This window comes from Ornithorhynchus anatinus, chromosome 12 (assembly GCF_004115215.2).
Source record: "Ornithorhynchus anatinus isolate Pmale09 chromosome 12, mOrnAna1.pri.v4, whole genome shotgun sequence".
NCBI classification, from domain to species: domain Eukaryota; kingdom Metazoa; phylum Chordata; class Mammalia; order Monotremata; family Ornithorhynchidae; genus Ornithorhynchus; species Ornithorhynchus anatinus.
In genome coordinates this window covers 6756969-6776773 of record NC_041739.1, presented here as the reverse complement: position 1 = coordinate 6776773, position 19805 = coordinate 6756969, and the positions used below count along the sequence as shown (strand labels likewise).

Sequence of the window (19805 nt, the reverse complement as noted above, 5' to 3'; positions counted from 1 at the left end):
AAACTGAGTCTGGCCGGATCAACTTTCATCTACCCTAGCACTTACTATAGTGCTTGACATACAGTAAGTGCTTACCAAACACCACCGTTATTATTATTATGATTATTATGGAAGGTGAGTCTTGTCATTATTATGATTATTATGGAGGGTCCTCTTAGATTCCTGGAAGGTTAGTCTTATTATTATTATGATTATCATGTAAACTCCTCTTAGAATCCATCCTTGACACCCACATGGCCGCCGTCCGGCTCCTTGTCAGCAGAGTTGGTGTACTGTGCTCCGCTCACAGTAAGCGCTCAATAAATACCACTGATTGACTGATAGTAGTGTAGGACTCCCCATGGCTCTTAACAGCTCTAGGGACAGGAGATGCTGGAAGTGGATGAAAATCAGTTGATCTTTCACTGTACTCAATCCGATCATGATGTAATAACAATAGTAATAACTGTGGCACTTATTAAGTGCTTATTGTGTGACAAGCACAGTACTAAGGGCCGGGAAAGATACAAGATAATCAGGTGATAATCAATTCCTGCTTCACATTCCTTTAGCTTAGTTTTCAGAGCCCTACTCTGCATTTTTTCACCCGGAAACTGTTTCTGCTCGGATATTTCTTGTTACTGCCTCGGCACGTCACATAAGCGCTTAGTACAGCGCTCTGCACACAGAAAGCGCTCAATAAATACGATTGAATGAACACGGTGCTTGGCACTTAGTAAGCTTATCGCAAATATCGCAGTCTTCGTTTAGCCCAATCTCAGGGACTTGGCTTCCCTCTTCTCCCCGCTTTCCCTCTCCTCCTCCCCCTCTCCCGTCCCACCCCCTCAGCACTGTGCTCATCCACTCAACTGTATATATCTTCATCACCCTATTTATTTTGTTTAATGAGATGTACATCGCCCTGATTCTATTTATTTGCCATTGTTTTTACGAGATGTTCTTCCCCTCGACTCTATTTACTGCCATCGTTCTCGTCTGTCCGTCTCCCCTGATTAGACCGTAAGCCCGTCAAAGGGCAGGGACTGTCTCTATCTGTTGCCGAGCGCTTAGTACAGTGCTCTGCACATAGTAAGACCTCAATAAATACTATTGAATGAATGAAGCTGGGCATTTGCCATGCTTAATATTAATGATGACGATAATAATAACATTAACAATATTTGTGAAACACTAATTCTGTGCCAGACACTGTATCAAGTGCTGGGGCGGATACAAGCAAATCGGGTTGGGCACGGTCCTCGTCCCATGTGGGGCTCACAGTCTTGATCTGTATTTTACAGTTAACTGAGGAACAGAGAATTTAAGAGATTTTTCTCAAAGTCACACAGCAGATAAGTGTTGGAGCAGGGATGAGAACCCATGACCTTCTGCCTCCCAAGCCTGTGCTCTCCTCTAGGTCATGCTGCTTGCAATGATACAAATTCCAGCACCACCAGGAAAAAAAAATGGTGGTATTTTTTAAGCGCTTACTATGTGCAAAGCACTGTTCTAAGCGGTGGGAGATACAAGGTGATCAGGTTGTCCCACGAGGGGCTCCCAGTTTTAATCCCCATTTTACAGATGTGTTAACTGAGGCACAGAGAAGTGAAGTGACTTGCCCAAAGTCACACAGCAGGAAAGCGGCGGAGCCGGGATTCGAACCCGTGAACTCTGACTCCCAAGCCCGGGCTCTTTCCACTGTGCCCCGCTACTTCTCAGGAACCAGAAACTCCTGGTGAACTCATCTTCCCCTACACAGGGGGAGAATTGAGTTCACAATGAGGACTTATGTTTGTGGCGGATCTTTAATACTCTCCAGGAGTCTTAATTCTTCCCTGTTATGAAAAGTGCCAAAGTTCAAATGGGTCTGATTGCAGGTGCAGTGAATCAGGAGTCTTCATTGATTGCTTACACTGTAGAGAAAGTACTTTGGAAAGTACAACAGTGTCGGTAGACATCATCCCTGCCCATAAGAAGCTTACAATCTACCGGGGGAAGACAAGGATAAAATCATTTACAAATAGAAGGAAGAAATGCCCCAATAGTATAGCCTGTAAATTATGCATAAAAATGCTACAGGAAGGACTGAGATCACGGCAGGGAGGATAGGACCTGAAAAGAGTAAAATCGATCTTGTATCCACCCCAGCGTTTAGTACAGTGCCTGCCACGTAGTAAGCACTCAACAAATACCACCACCATGATCATCATCAGCCTGTGGAAGAGGGGAAAGCCTTGTATAATCTTGCTAACTTAAAATCGCTCTGCCATTCTACCTAATGTTATCTTCTCTCCACACAACCCAGCTTAACCAAATTTTCACATCGTTCATCAGAGCAGAGAAATGTTTATAAAATACTATTCATTACATATCCGTGGCCAAACGTCACCTAGGACGGACGGTCATGGCAACGGGAAAGGAAGTTGGGGGCCAGACAGGTTTCTTTATAACGATCTTTGCTTATAGAACAACTCATTACATCTTCTTCCGTTTGGTCTGAGATAGGTATTTATAAATGTGGACTGAGTTGTTTAGACGTTTCTGGGAGCTGCTTGTGCTGAAGGAATGAGTGAAGTCAAAGGTGGAAAAATATCAAGGAATCTCAGTTCACGGCTCGCTCCTCTGTGGGACAAAATCTGGCCTGAGGTGGACTTAGAATTCAAAAAGCTAGGAGAGTGGTCAGTTTGAATTTAGGTCTAATTTACTCTAAAGTTTACATTTCTTTGTGGTCAGGGAACAAACCACTTTTACATTTGGTACTTTGCATACCCTAAATTCAGTGCCTCACACCCAGTGGACCCTCAATAAATATTATTCCCGAGAAACACCATGGAATAGTGGATACAGCACAGGCCTGGGAGTCAGAAGGTCATGGGTTCTATTCCCCGACTCCACCACTTGCCTGCTGCGTAACCTTGGCCAAGTCATTTCACTTCTCTGTGCTTCAGTTTCCTCAATCTCCAAAATGAGGATTGAGACTGGGAACCTCACGTGGAACAGTGATGGCGTCGCCTGATTTGCTTGTAAAATCGATCTTGTATCCTCCCGAGCATTTAGTACAGTGCCCGGCAGATAGTAAACTCTTAAATACCACCACCACCATCATCATCAGCCTCTGGAAGAGGGGAAAGCCTTGTACGATCTAGCCCACTTAAAATTGTTCTGTCATTCTACTTATTGTTATCTTCTCTCCACAAAACCTGGCCTAACCAAATTTTCATATCCTTCATCAAAGCAGAGAAGTGTCTATAAAAGAAGCAGCGAGGCTCAGTGGAAAGAGCCCGGGCTTGGGAGTTGGAGGTCATGGGTTTGAATCCCGCCTCTGCCACTTGTCAGCTGTGTGACTTTGGGTGAGTCACTTAACTTCTCTGGGCCTCAGTTACCTCATCTGTAAAATGGGCATTAAGACGGTGAGCCTCACGTGGGACAACCTGTTTACCCTGTATCTACCCCAGCGCTTAGAACAGTGCTCTGCACATAGTAAGTGCTTAACAAATACCAATATTATTATTATTATTATAAAATACTTTTCATTGCATATCTATGCCTGGCACATAGTAAGCGCTTAACAAATACCACAATTATTAATTATTACTACTAATCCATCAATCGAAAGCATTTATTGAGTACACACTCTGTGCAAAGCACTGAACTGTGCTCCTGGGAGAGGATAATCGAGTTAGTAGAGATTATCCCTGCCCTTAAGGACCTTACAATGTAGCCGAGGGGAAACCTAAAATAAATTACAGGTATGGGAAGCAAATGAGATTAAAGGGATGTTCTTAAGGGCTGAGGGAAGAGGGGAAGGGGTGAGTACATACGTGCCGACAGTGGATAGGTGATCCCAACGGCAGGGAGATGAAGATTAGCCAGGGAAGACTTCCCGGAGGAGATGTGATTTTAATAATAATAACGTTGGTATTTGTTAAGCGCTTACTATGTGCAGAGCACTGTACTAAGCGCTGGGGTAGATACAGGGTCATCAGGTTGTCCCACGTGAGGCTCACAGTTCTCATCCCCATTTTACAGATGAGGTAACTGAGCTTTCATTCAGTCATTCAATCATATTCATTGAGTACTTACTGTGTGCAGAGCACTGTACTAAGTGTTTGGAAAGTACAATTTGACAACAGATAGAGACAATCTCTACCCACCAACAGGCTCTCAGTCTAGAAGGGGGAGACAGACAACAAAACAAAACAAGTAGACAGGCATCACTACCATCAAAGTCAATAAATAGAACCCTAAGTAAATGCACATCATTAATGAAATGAATGGAGCAATAAATATGTACAAATATAGACAAATGCTGCGGGGAAGGGAAGGGGGTAAAGCAGAGGGAGGGAATAGGGGAAATGGGGAGGGGAGGAAGGGCAGAGGAAAAGGGAGGGCTCAGTGTGGGAAGGCCTCCTGGAGGAGGTGAGCTCTCGGTAGGGCTTTGAAGAGAGGAAGAGAGTTCGTTTGGGAGATGTGAGGAGGGAGGGCATTCCAGGTCAGAGGTAGGACGGGGACCAGGAGCTTTGAAGATAGAGGTCCGTCGGGTATGAATTTATTTATATTAATGTCTGTCTCCCCCTTTAGAGCGCAAGGTTGTCTTGGGCAGGGAATGTATGTGTTATATTGTTATATTGTACTGTACCAAGTGCTTAATACAGCACTCTGCTCCCCGGTAGGCGTTCAATAAATACCAATAAATAAGTCATTCATATTTATTGAGCACTTACGGTGTGCAGAGCACTGTACTAAGCAGTTGGGAGAGTACACTATAACACTATGAGAGAAACATTCCCTGTCCAAAACAAGCTTCCAGTCTAGGGGGGGAACAGACATTAATGGAAATAAATCAGACCCAATCCCAGTCCCACAAGCCCAGAGAACAGGTATCTAATTCCCATTTTACAGACGAGGGAACCGAGGCATCAAGACGTTAGGTGGCATCAAGATGTTAGGTGGCTGAGCCAACGTCACGCAGCGGGCAAGTGATGGACCCTAGATGAGAAGCCAGGACTCCTGATTCTCAGGCTTGTGCAAAAGGACAAATCACTTTGACATAAAGTCTGCTTAGTAGGATGGTTCTTGACCACAAATAGTAAACAGGGACATGTAACACTTCATCCCTTACCCATTACATTTGAAATCCTCTCATCAAAATGGATTTCCTGAGACCAGTTAAGGAGAACACCGGGTATATTCGTTGCACAAGACTGTCTCCTCGGTACAGAACGTTCCAACATTTAGATTTCTCTGAAGAACAGAATTATTTCATAATCATTTCATATGCCCTCTCAGAGCTGGGAAAGCGGCTAAAACCACATGCGGATTTTACCTTTTCATTGCGCTTCAATTTTCAACCAGCCGACATCGATTTCATCTCGGTTCTCCGTGATGTAGGAAAGGTACAGAGCGGGTGCAAGGAATATAGCTTTTCAAACTGCGTGACATCATCGGCGGGTGAGCTGGATTTGGGTTACTGTGTCAGCTGAAAGGGAAAAGGGTTTTAAACTTGAGTCTCTCCAACACTCACCATGTGCTCTGCAGTTAAACTCCAGGATCTTGAGCTTATTCCCCTTTTAAGGTCTGGAATGATGGGAAGTGGAGTCAGGTGGAAAATCAATTGGAAATTGAAGAATTGGGCAGACCCCAGCCCACCTGCTGAACTGCAACGTAGAGAAGCGGCGTGGCTCGGTGGAAAGAGCCCGGGCTTGGGAGTCAAAGGAGCTGGCTTCTAATCCCGGCTCTGCCACTTGTCTGCTGCGTGAGCTTGGGCGAGCCATTTAACCTCTCTGTGCCTCGGTCACCTACTGAGAGCCCCTTGTGGGACAACCTGATTACCGTGTATTGGTTTCGATAGCAATCTATCCTGGTCTAGCTGCCACGACCCAAATTTCTGGAAACCATCAGTGCACTTCCTTCCTGTAAAGGCCCCAGAAGAATATACTTGTGGTAAAATATTTATTTCAACATCAAGGCATATCTATATGGAAGGGAAGCAGGGAAGCAGCGTGGCTCAGTGGAAAGAGCCCGGGCTGGGCAGTCAGAGGTCATGGGTTCGAATCCCAGATCTGCCGCTTGTCAGCTGGGTGACTGTGGGCGAGTCACTTCACTTCTCTGGGCCTCAGTGACCTCATCTGTAAAATGGGGATTAACTGTGAGCCCCACGTGGGACATCCTGATTACCCTGTATCTACCCCAATGCTTAGAACAGTGCTCTGCACATAATAAACACTTAACAAATACCAACATCAGTATTATTAGGCCAGGGAATCAGTGGACCGGGGTTCTAATCCTAACTCTGTCACTTGCCTGCTGTGACCTTGGGCAAGTCACAACTTCTCTGGGCCTCAGTTCCCTCATCTGTAAAATGGGGGTTCACTAGAGAAGCAGCGTGGCTTAGTGGAAAGAGCACGGGCTTGGGAGTCAGAAGTCATGGGTTCTAATCCCGGCTCCGCCACTTGTCTGCTGTGTGACCTTGGGCAAGTCACTTCATTCTGTGCCTCAGTTACCCCATTTGTAAAAATGGGGATTACAAATGTGAGCCCCACGTGGGACAATCTGATTACCCTGTACCTACCCCAGCGCTTAGAACAGTGCTCTGCACATAGTAAGTGCTTAACGAATACCATAATTATTATTGTTACTGTATCTACCCCCACTGCTCGATTACCTTGTGTCTACCCCACTGCTCAGAACCGTGCTCGGCCCATAGTAAGCACTGAATGAATACGTTATTATCATTATTCTTCTCAAGCCTTGCTCCACAGTGTCGAAGGCAGCTGAGGGGTCCAGGCCCTCTCCTCTCCTACCTTACCTCACTGATCTACAACTATGCAGTGTGGCCTAGCGGATAGAGCCCTGGCCTGGGAGTCAGAGGGTTATAGGGTCTAATCCTGGCTCTGCCACTTCTTTGCTGTGTGACCTTGGGCAAGCCACTTTCCATCTCCGGGCCTCAGTTCCCTCATCTGTAAAATGCGGATTGAGACTGTGCCCCACGTGGGACGGGTACTGGGTCCAACCCAATTTACTTGTATCCACCTCAGCATTCCATAAAGCGCCCGGCACACGGTAAGCGCTTATTTTTCTCATTACGGCAACCCGGGCCTCACACTTCATTCTTCTAACACCATCCTACTCTGTACCTCGACCTTCTCAGTCTTGCCCACATTCCCCTCCTTAGTATCTGCCGGACCACCATTCTTCCCATCCTCAGAGCCTTCCTGAAATCACATCTCTACCACGAAGCCTTCCCTGCCTCACCTTCCGTCCTCCTTATTCATTCTCCCTCCTGCATTGTCTTTACACTTGGGTCCGTGCTCAGAAGCAGCGTGGCCGAGTGGATAGAGTACGGCCTGAGGGTCAGAAGGACCTAGGATCTAATTCCAGCTCTGTCACTTGTCTACTAAGTGACCTTGGGTACGTCACTCCATTCATTCAATAGTATTTATTGAGTGCTGACTATGTGCAGAGCACTGTACTAAGCGCTTGGCGTGTACAGGTCGGTAACAGATAGAGACGGTCCCTGCCCTTTGACGGGCTAAGAGAGAGACGTAGTCGGCAGGATACGAACCCGCGCGGGGAAACCCCAGTGGATTTCTAGTCCATCACCCTAACCGCTCGGCCACGACTACACTGAGTCGACTTCTCTGGGCCTCGGTTACCTCATCTATAAAATGGGGATTTAAGACTGCGATCCCCATATGGAGGACTGTGTCCAACCCACCCGATTTTCTTATATCCACCCCGGCACGCAATAATGATAATAATAATAATAATAATGTTGGTATTTGTTAAGTGCTTACTATGTGCCGAGCACCGTTCTAAGCGCTGGGGTAGCTACAGGGCAATCGGGAGGCTCACAGTCAATTCCCATTTTACAGATGAGGTAACTGAGGCCCAGAGAAGTGAAGTGACTTGCCCACAGTCACACAGCTGACAAGTGGCAGAGCCGGGATTCGAACTCATGACCCCTGACTCCCAAGCCCATGCTCTTTCCACTGAGCCACGCTGCTTCTCTAGTCCCTGGTTCATAGTAAGGGCTTAACAAATACCACGATTATCGATATTATTATTAACTGAGGATTATTGTTATTATTATTAACGTTTCATTACTACTAAGCAAGGATGTGTTCGGGTGGGTCGATTACAATACATCCATTTCTCCAGAAAGGGCGGTTTCGATCTTCAAACCCCACATTCAGGAAAGCCCGTGTTGTAGAACAAGTATTCAATTCAGAGGGCACAAATGTGCAGAATATCTTTTGACACCTGTATCCAATCCGACTCTCTTCACCCCCCAATTCCCTAGCAACATTCTTTAACCTCCGAACGACGTCTTAGCAAAAACGCATTACCGTCAACACACATTCTGGCAGAACTAGCTGTACTATGGTTATGCAAACTTGGAACATTTCTAGCATCGCACTGTCCTCGAAAGCCTTTAAGCAAAGTTCAAAAAAGTTGAAAAAAACAAACCCCTGTCCATAGCTTTAAATCGTGATCCGCTGTCAGCTCAGTATGATATTTCATTCTGGGGTTTGCGTTACTTTGGGGAGAATGTGGGAAAAGCTTCTAAAGCAAGCTCATAGTGGTCAAGGAGTGTGTCTACCTGGTCTACTTGTTGTTGTTGGTATTTGTTAAGCGCTTACTGTGTGCCAAGCACTGTTCTAAGCGCTGGGGTAGATACAGGGTCATCAGGTTGTCCCACGTGAGGCTCACGGTTTATCCCCATCCCTCAGGTAACTGAGGCACAGAGAAGCGAAGTGACTCGCCCACGGTCACACAGCTGACGAGTGGCAGAGCCGGGAGTCGAACCCATGACCTCTGACTCCCAAGCCCAGGCTCTTTCCACTGAGCCGCACTGCTTCTACTTGATAAAGCACGGGCCTGGGAGTCAGAAAGACCTGGATTCTAATCCCAGCTTCACCGTGAGTTTGCTGTGTGACCCAGGGGAAGCCACTTTACTGCTCTGTGTCTCAGTTGCCTCATCTGTAAAATGGGGATTAAGACTGTGAGCCCAGTGTGTCCAACCCAATTACCTTGAATCCACTCCAGCACTTAATACAGAGCCTGGAACACAGTAAGTGCTTAACAAATAACATTTTTATTATTATCATCACTCTCGCAACCACTTTGCGCAGTGCTCGCCACACTCAGCGCTCAATAAGTACCACTGATGATGATGATGATGATGATTCTGGTGCTCCAGGGAGATAATGGAAGGTTGCCTGGAATAGAACTTCGATCCTCCGAGGTAGGGGATGATTCTAGCAGTCAGACAGACAGGCAGTCAGTCAGTCAGTTGAATTTATTGAGCGCTTACTGTGTGCAGAGCACTGGACTAACGCTCGAGAGAGTACACCATAACTCTACCAGACACATTCCCTGCCCATAATGAGCTCACATTTTCGGAGTATGATCTAATAATAATAATGTTGGTATTTGTTAAGCGCTTACTATGTGCAGAGCACTGTTCTAAGCGCTGGGGTAGACACAGGGGAGTCAGGTTGTCCCACAGATGAGGTAACTGAGGCACACAGAAGTTAAATGACTTGCCCACAGTCACACAGCTGACAAGTGCCAGAGCCGGGATTTGAACCCATGACCTCTGTCTCCAAAGCCCGTGCTCTTTCCACTGAGCCACGCTGTGATCGATCCCGTGCTCCCCTCTAGACTGTAAGCTCTTTTTGGACAGGGAACGTGTCTCTCAGTGCTGCTGCATTATACTCTCCCAAGTACTTAATGCAGTGTTCTGCACACAGTAAGTGCTCAATAAATACCATTGATGATGATGACGATTCTGGTGCTCCAGGAGGGGTAACGGAATGTTGCCTGGAATTGATTTAGTCCTGTGCACCCCTCTAGACCGCAAGCTTCTTGTGGACAGGGAACATGTCTACCAACTCTGCTGCATCGTACTCTCCCAAGCGCTCAGTACAGCGCTCTTCACACGGTAAGCTTTGAATAAGCACCACTGATGGATTGATTGATTGGGGGAAGGTGATCGAAAGGATGAATCGATCTGTTTGACTTGGATGGGGCTATCGCCCTCCCTCCCTCCGAGATGGTGAACCTTTTGTGGTACTGAGCTGGCATCTGATCAGATGATCTTGTCTCTAACCCAACCCATAATAATAATAATGTCGGTATTCGTTAAGCACTCACTATGTGCAGAGCGCAGGGGTTGTCCCACGTGAGGCGCGCAGTCTTCAACCCCATTTTACATATGAGGGAACTGAGAGCGCCGAGAAGTGAACTGACTCGCCCACAGTCACACAGCCGACAAGTGGCAGAGCTGGGATCCGAACCCATGACCTCTGACTCCCAAGCCCGGGCTCTTTCCGCTGAGCCACGCTGCTTCCCATAGCTCAGTGCTGGGCGCCTAGGAAGCACTTAATCAGTCCCACTGATATTAGCACATCACTGCAGGCTGAGTTAGGTCGTATCCTGGAACTAGACTGGAGTTTTAAAGCTGATTTGCTGTGTGGAAACCTTGGATCCAAGGATTGGTAATTCTCCAGCTCTCCAGACAATCTCTATACAGCCAGAACCCATCATACCACCCTTCTTTTAGCTCTCTTTCCAAATAATGCTACGGAATTTAATTCATTGAATTTAATTTTAATTTAAATCACTCACTGGTATTTATGATTCTTCCAGCATTTTAGATTGTAAGCTCCTAAGGGCCAGGGATTATGTTCACCAACTCCATTGGATTGTACTCTCTCAAGAGCTTAGTGGAGAAACAACCTGGAGGAGAAACTGCGTGGCCTAGTAGGATAGAGCCCGGGCCTGGAAGGTCATGGGTTCCAATCCAGAGTCTGCCACTTGTCTGCTGTGTGACCTTGGCTAAGTCATTTCACCTCTCTGCACCTCATTTACGTCATCTGTAAAATGGGGATTGAGACTGTAAGCCCCACATGGGACAGGGTCTGTGTCTAACCTGTTTGGCTCGTTTACACCCCATTGCTTAGCACAGTGCCTGGCACATAGTAAGTGCTTGACAAATGCCACAGTTGTTATTGTTACAGTGCTCTCTCACTTTGAAAAAATGTGGCAAAGTTTACCTAAGCTCGAACCCCTTTCCCTTTGAAGTATTTTGAATGAGCTAGATAGTCGTTAAAAAATGTAGCACTAGATAACGTCAGGTCTATATAGAACAGAGGATGAAAGATGTAGGGTGCGAGAGCACAAGTTTTTTTGGGGTGAATAAATGGTGAAAAATCACACTTTAGTGAGTGTGGTTTCATATGGTTTCACATAAACATCCACTTCAAAAACATTTAATCACTGGTTCACGGTTACATTACTGTAGAATCGTGTAACTATTTTGACTTTTTATTACCACTTTTTAATACATTACTTCCTCTTTAGTGAATATTTTGGATCTTGGGAATGCATGAATAATTCCCCTTACATTTTTTTACGAGGGGAATTAAACCTTTTTATGGTATTTGTTAAGCGCTTCACTCATTCATTCGATCATATTTATTGAGCACGTACTGTACACAGAGCACCGTACTAAGCACTTGGGAGAGGACAATATAACAATAAACAGACACATTCCCTGCCCACACTGAGCACTTACTATGTGCCAGGCACTTTACTAAGCGCTGGTGTAGACATCAGCTAACCGGACTGAACATACTCCTTGTTCCACGTGGGGCTCACAGTCTTAATCCCCATTTTACAGATGAGGTAAGTGAGGCACAGAAAAATTAACTGACTTGTCCAAGGTGTCACAGCAGACAGATGGCTGAGGCGGAATTAGAACCCAGGTCCTTTGCCAGGCCTGTGGTCTTTCCACTAGGCCACATTGTTTTATTTAACATTGTTTCACATAACACTCGTGTCATGGAGCCAATTTGAATCACTGAACAAAGTATAAGTACGGTATTCCTTTAAACGATAATAATAATTGTGGTATTTGATAAGCACTTATTATGAGCCAAGCACCGTACTAAGCGCTAGGTAGATACAAGATAACCAGGTCTCATGTGTGGCTCACAGTCCAAGTAGGAGGGAGAACAGCAATTGAATCTCCATTTTGTAGAAGAGAGAACAGGGGCACCGAGGTGTTAAGTGACTCTTTCTCTCTTTCTTTCTCTTTCTTTCTCTCTTTCTTTCTTCCTTCCTTTCTTCCGTTCTTCCTTTCTTCCGTTCTTTCTTTCGTTCTTTCTTTTTCTTTTGTTCTTTCTCTCATTCTTTCTCTAGTTCTCTCTCTCTCTCTCTCTCTCGTTCTCTCTTTTGTTCTGTCTTTCATTCTCTCTTTCTCTCTGCCTGCCTTCCCTGCCTTCCTTCCTTCCCTGCCTTCCTTCCTTCCCTGCCTTCCTTCCTTTCCTGCCTTCCTTCCCTGCCTTCCTTTCCTGCCTTCCTTTCTTTCCTTCCTTCCTTCCTTCTTTCCTTCTTTCCTTCCTTCCTTCTTTCCTTCTTTCCTTCTTCCTTTCCTTCCTTCCTTCCTTCCTTCCTTCCTTCCTTCTTTCTTTCTTTCTTTCTTTCTTTCTTTCTTTCTTTCTTTCTTTCTTTCTTTCTTTCTTTCTTTCTTTCTTTCTTTCTTTCTTTCTGTTTACTGTGTGCAGAGCACAGTATTAAGCGCTTGGCAGAGTACAATACAACAATAAACAGACACGTTCCCTGCCCACAACCCCAAGTCACACAGCAGACAAGTTGGAGGCGGTGGGATTAGAACCCAAGTCTTCCGACTCCCAGGCCCGTGCTCTTCCCCCTAGGCCAGGCTGCTTCCAAGGGATGTTCAGGTCAGGGCACAGGAAATCGGGGACAGCTAGTTCAAGCAGCCGAACAACATCAGATACAGGTTCACGTGCGAACAAAGATACTGACCTTACAGAGAGGCTGTCAAGGGAGAGGAGGATGAGGAAGACCTTTCAAGACAGGAAGTGCCAATCCCAGCCAGGGCTCTGGGAGCAGAGGTAGCTGAGGAAGTGGATGTCTTCCTTGCGTATAGATGAAAACGTATAAATAAACTAGTTCACGTCGTTAAATAAACTCTCCCGTGACTGCCCTGAATAATAGGGAAATGGCCCAACGGCAGGAAGCCGGAATTAAAACCATTTGGAGCCGCTCTGTGACCTTAGGCAACCCCCGCTCCCAGGGCCGGCAGTGTCCAACTTTAACCTGGGAATAATGAGCATTTGGCATCCCTGCAGCGTGGCCTAGAAGAAGGAGCACGCGCTTGGGAGTCGGAAGAACTGGGTCCGTTGTGGGACGCGGGGCAGGTCGATTAGCCTCTCTACGCCTCCGTTCCTCTTCTGTAAAATGGGGATCAAGGCTGTGAGCCTCCTGTGGGACAGGGACTGTGTCCAAACTGATTAGCTTGTGTCCACCCCAGGGCTCATTATTTGTTACAGTGCTTCTATTTGTAAATATTTTTAGGTCTCTCTTTCTCCTTTAAAGTGTAGGATCTTTGTGGGCGGAAAATGTGTCACTTCTTACCTTAGCACTTGCGCGCTTAGTAGATTTCACTGCATTCGAGCTTCGCTGCCGATATTCCTACCACTCCTATTACTGTTACTATTACCTGCTACGACTAATTCTAAAAAGCATGGCCTAGTGGATAGAGCGTGGGCCTGGGAGTCAGAATGTCATGGGTTCCAATCCTGCCTCCCCCACGTGGCTCAGTGGATAGAGCCTGGGCTTGGGAGTCAGAGGTCATGGGTTCGAATCCCGGCTCTGCCACTCGTCAGCTGGGTGACTGTGGGCGAGTCACTTCACTTCTCTGGGCCTCAGTGACCTCATCTGTGAAATGGGGATTCACCGTGAGCCTCACGTGGGACAACCTGATCACCCTGTGTCTACCCCAGCGCTTAGAACAGTGTTCTGCACGTAGTAAGCGCTTAACAAATACCAACATTATTATCTCTGTGACCTGGGGCAAGTCACTTCACTTCTCTATGCCTCAGTTCCCTCCTCTACAACATGGGGATTAAGGCTGCGCGGGCTATGTGGGACAGGACCTGTGTCCAACCCGATTATCTTCTGGAGTAATGATGGTGTTTGGTTAGCGCTTACTATGTGCCAAGCACTGTTCTAAGTGCTGGGATAGGCAGAGGGTAAACGGGTTGGCCCACGTGGGGCTCACAGTCTTAATCCTCATTTTTCGAGGAGGTAACTGAGGCCCAGAGAAGTGAAGTGACTCGCCCAAAGTCACACAGCTGACGAGTGGCAGAGCTGGGATTAGAACCCAAGACCTCTGACTCCCAAGCCCCAGCTCTTTCCACTAAACCTCACTGCTTCTCATGCTTCCCACTGCTTGTGGTACTTACCCCGGTGCTTAGAAGAGTGGCCTGGCACATAGTCAGTGCTTAAAAGATACTATAATTATTCTTATTACTACTATTACTCTTGCTGTTACCACTACTAGAGAAGCAGTGTGGCTCAGCGGAAAGAAGCAGGGCGTGGGAGTCAGAGGTCGTGGGTTCTAATCCCTACTCTGCCACTTGTCTGCCGTGGAACACTGGGCAAGTCACTTCACTTTCCTGGACCTCAGTGACCTCATCTGTAAAAATGGGGATTAAAAAATGTGAGCCCCAGGTGGGACAATCTGATGACCCTCTATCTACCCCAGCGCTTAGAACAGTGCTCGGCACATAGTAAGCGCTTAACAAATACCATCGTTATCATTATTATTATTACTATCACTACGGCTATTACTACTTCCACTATTACCATTACTACTAGAGAAGCAGCGTGGCTCAGTGGAAAGAGCCCGGGCTTGAGAGTCAGAGGACGTGGGTTCTAATCCCAGCTCTGCCGCTGGTCTGCCGTGTAACCTTGGGCAAGCCACTTCACTTCTCTCTGCCTCAGTTCCCTCATCTGGAAAATGGGGATGAGGACTGTGAACCCCACATGGGACAACCTGATTACCTTGCATCTCCCCCGGCCCTCAGAACAGTGCCTGGCACATAGCGCTTAACAGATACCATAATTGTTATTATTACTATTATTAGTTCTACTGTCTACTATTAGACAGTACTAGTATTAGACATTACTATTAGTAGTTCAATGACTACTATTGTGACTGCTTCTAGTATCACTATTAATATTTTCTATTTCTACTACTCTGCAGGGAGAGGTTTTTGCTAACTTTCAGGAAGGAATCTCAATAAGTTACTATTTGCTGGGCCCCAACCAAAGCATCTCTAGGTCACGCTCCTCTCAAACACCCGTGGGAAATGGCAGAACTGACTTAGTGAAGCATTTCTAGAAAAACCCGCTTTCTGCCTCAGAGAAAGTCGGGGAGTAGGTGGGGCTGGGGCAGTGACAGGAGTCTGCCTCTCGGGAATTTCATAGGCCCCATCTTGCCATCTGCAGGAGAAAGAGGAAAAGGGAGAGGGAAAAGGAAGAGGGAGGAGCAGGAAAAATGGGTTTATCGTGTTTTGGTTCGACTCACGGCACACGCGTTCTTTCTACTGCCCCCAGGATTTTCTGAAGAACAAAATGTTTTTTCTCCGCATGATTAAGAGATGGCAGAGAGATCATGGATTTATCAAGGGGTAATCGTGGCCTGGCTCAAGGGTATTGGACTAATTCTTTCCTGTGACTCAATAAACCTCTTGGTCCACTTCCAAATAACCGTCTCCATTTTGCCACCTATAACCAGGCAGTTGACGATGACCACAAAAAGCAAAGGCGAATGCAATTCGGTCGGCTTTTTCGGTTGGGCCGTAATCTCACTCTCTGAGGAAGTGCATACATATAAAGTCGGCTTCCTTTTGAGCTTGCTCTAGGCAGAGAACGTGTCTATCGACTCCATTCTATCGTATTTTCCAAAGGGCTTATAAGGTACAGGGCTCTGCACACAGTAAGCGCTCAGTAAATACTGATGATGATGCATGGTGTAGCGGAAATAGCATGAGCCTGGGAATCAGAGGGTCATAGGTTCTGATCTCAGTTCCGCCATTTGTCTGCTGAGTGACCTGGGGTAAGTCACTTCACTTCTCTGTGCCTCAGTTAACCTCATCTGCAAAATGGGGATTAACCGTGAGCCTCCCGTGGGACAACCTGATTCCCCTGTATCTCCCCCAGCACTTAGAACAGTGCTCTGCACATAGTAAGTGCTTAACAAATACCAACATTATTATTATTATTACAATATAACAATATATTAGCTTAAATAATAGAGAAGCAACATGGCTTAGTAGAAAGAGCTTGGGCTTGGGAGTCAGAGGACGTGAATTCTAATCCCGGCTCCACCACTTGTCTGCTGTGTGACCTTGAGTAAGCCACTTCACTCCGATGTGCCTCATTTACCTCATCTGTAAGATGGGGATGAAGACTGTGAGCTCCATGTGGAACAACCTGTTATCTTGAATCTACCCCAGTGCTTAGCACAGTGCTTGACATATAGTAAATGCTTCACAAATACCATAATTATTATTATTATTATTCTAACAGAGACATTCCCTGCCCACAGTGAGCTTACAGTCTAGAAGGGTGGACAAAGCACGGAAGAGAAAGCAAGGACAGAGGAAGCATTTCAGCAATAAAACGAAGGCTTGGGCCACCCGGCATCCCAGCTGAAAACTGGGAGCCCATTCATTCAGTTGTATTTATTGAGCGCTTACTGAGTGCAAAGCACTGTACTAAGCGCTTGGGAGTGTCCTATTGCCAAAACACTGCAATCAAACAAGAAATAGCTCTTTGCAAGAAGAAAGTCTGAAAGGATCAGGCAACAGGCAACTCCCAGTGAGCCTCACGTGGGACAACCTGATTACCCTGTATCTACCCCAGTACTTAGAACAGTGCTCTGCACATAGTAAGCGCTTAACAAATACCAACATTATTATCATTATTCCAAGTGAGAAGCAAGGTGGTCTAGTGGGTAGACCCCGGGCCTGGGACTCAGCTGTACCTGGATTCTAATCCTGGCTCTGCCACTTGTCTGCTGTGTGACCTTGGGCAAGTCACTTCACTTCTCTGTGCCTCAGTTACCTCATCTGTAAAATGGGGATTCAGACGGCGAGCCCCATGTGGGACATGGCCTGTTTCCAACCTGTTTAGCTTGTATGTACCCCAGCGCTCAGTAAAGTTCCTGGCACATAGTAAGCGCTTAATAAATGCCATAAAAAAGAGTCTGCTCCAGACCCCTGTGTGTCTCTTACTATTGACCCCTTTTTCATACCTTCCCTCCTGCCTAGAGCTACCTCCTCTTTCATAACTGGAAGGCCACTGTTCTCCTTTTCTTTAAAGGCCTATTAAAATCATTTCTCCTCCAGAAAACCTTCTCTGACTAAACCCTCATCTCTCCACCCTATTTCAAAATGGTATTTGTTAAGTGCACTTAGAACAGTGCTGAGGTCGATACAAGCTAATCAGGTTGGTCACAATCTATGTCCCACATGGAACTCACAGTCTTAATCCCCATTTTAAAGATGAGGGAACTGAGGCACAGAGAGCGGAAGTGACACTGCAGATCACACTGCAGACAGGTGGCGGAGCCGGGATTAGAACGCAGGTTCTGCTGACTCCCAGCCCTGTTTTCTATCCAATAGGCCACACGGCTTCTCTTGTGCCCTGGTGACCCCTGAGGAGCTATTCAAATAAACATCCTCCCCAGTGTCTCAGTAGAAATACTGGGCGGACACGGATTGAGTCATTCTATCTAAATGGAGGGAGCCCAGTTAATTTGTCCCATGACGGTACTTAGTTTCCAGCCTGAAAGGAGATTTTTCATTCATTCATTCATTCCTTCAATAGTATTTATTGAGTGCTTACTATGTGCAGAGCACTGTACTAAGCACATGGAATGTACAGATCAGTAACAGATGGAGACAGTCCCTGCCCTTTGACGGGCTTACGGTTTAATGGAGGGAGACTCTTCCCCTCTTCAAAGCCCTACCGAGAGCTCACCTCCTCCAAGAGGCCTTCCCACACTGAGCCTCCCCTTTTCCCTCTGCTCCCTCCGCTCTCCCTCTCACCTCTCCTCAGTCCTCTTTTCCCCCCTTTCCCTCTGCTCCTCCCCCTCTCCCTTCCCCTCCCCTCAGCACAGTGCTCGTCCACTCAATTGTATATATTTTTTATTACCCTATTTATTTTGTTAATGAGATGTACATCATCTTGATTCTATTTATTGCTATTGTTTTAATGACATGTACATCCCCTTCATTCTATTTATTGCTATTGTTTTAGTCTGTCTGTCTCCCCCGATTAGACTGTAAGCCCATCGATGGGCAGGGACTGTCTCTACCTGTTGCCGATTTGTACATTCCAAGCGCTTAGTACAGCGTTCTGCACATAGTAAGCGCTCAATAAATACTATTGAATGAATTGAATAATTTTTTTTTTTTTTTTGGTGTCAAGTCCATAAGCTCCTTGTGAACAGGGAACGTGTCTACTAAATCTGATATATTGTACTCACCCAAACACTTAGAACAGTGATCTGCACAAAGCGAATAATAAATACAATTGACTGATGGATTAATTGATTTGTGAAGGATAATCGGTCCGTTATTGGCACGCAACAAGTTAGCTAGATAATTGGTCAATCCTTGACTTTCTTTGGCTTGGGCAACCTTGACTAATCTGCAAAGTGAGGGTGCTGTGGTTGAGAAAGCGATAGTTTAGCAACGGGAAGATAAAAAAATTAGCTAGTAAAATGGTCTCACATTACAGAAAACTCTTGGAAAAAAAACGATTCTAGTATCTGGTGGAGGCTTTAAGATACAACTGCCCATAAATGCTGACAAAATTTGATTTCTATTGAGTGAAAAAATTTTTAAAGAAAGCTTAAATACCATCTGGCATTTGCTGAAGTAAGGATTGAGAAATGTGGGTGATATGCCTCATCTGTAAAATAGGGATTAAGGCTATGAGCCTTATGAGAGATAACCTGATTATCTTCTCTACCCCAGCGCTTAGAACAATGCTTGGCACAAAGTAAGCGCTTAAAAAATACCATAATTCTTCTTCTTCTTCTTTTTATTATGGAAGGGCTTCTTTTTTTCCACTTTGACTCAAAATACAGATCCACAAGGTATTAAAAACAGAGGCTCTGAATTGGAACTTTTTTCAAATAAATCATAGAGGAAAGCATACGTCTCCTGCAGCTGCAAACCTGAGAAAAACAAATTAAGCCGAACGTCTCCCAAAACAAACTCATCACTGCCAAATATGAAATAATCACTGGATCATGTCAGACAAGGTTGTACAAATGTTTGTGTAAGAATGGTCTCTTAGAGCAGTAGCATGTCAGAAAAAAACGTAACTAGAAGGAAATCAAGGAATCTTTCCTCCCATCATCATCCTCTCAATCAATCAATCGATGGTATCGATTAAGAGATTACTGTGTGCAGGGCACTATACCAGTCACTTGGGAGAGTACAGTACAACACAATCAGCAGAAACGTTCCCTGCCCATAACGGGTTCATAGTGAAGAGGGAAGACAGACCTAAATAAGAATAAATAAGTAATTTATAATACGTAACTTAAAGGTAGGTACATCAGTGCATAAGTGGGGTTGAGGGTGGGATGAATATAATAATAATAACGTTGGTATTTGTTATGCACTTACTATGTGCACAGCACAGTTCTAGGCGCTGGGGTAGATACAGGGTCATCAGGTTGTCCCACGTGAGACTCACAGTTAATCCCCATTTTACAGATGAGGTAACTGAGGCACCGAGAAGTTAAGTGACTTGCCCAAGGTCACACAGCTGACAAGTGGCAGAACCGGGATTCGAACTCATGACCTCTGACTCCCAAGCCCGGGCTTTTTCCACTGAGCCACGCTGCTTCTCAATATCGAACGTCCTTAGGTCTCAGATCCAAGTATATTCATGCAGAAGGGAAAGCAAGTTGGGGAAAAGAGACCTTA

General features: G+C 45.8%; 1 non-coding gene across 1 annotated transcript; it reads right to left on the bottom strand.

The window, feature by feature from the left end:
- Nucleotides 1-7522: 7522 nt before the first annotated feature.
- Nucleotides 7523-7604, bottom strand: TRNAS-AGA. Its single transcript has one exon. It is a non-coding gene; the product is annotated as a tRNA-Ser (tRNA).
- Between the last annotated feature and the right edge of the window lie 12201 nt (nt 7605-19805).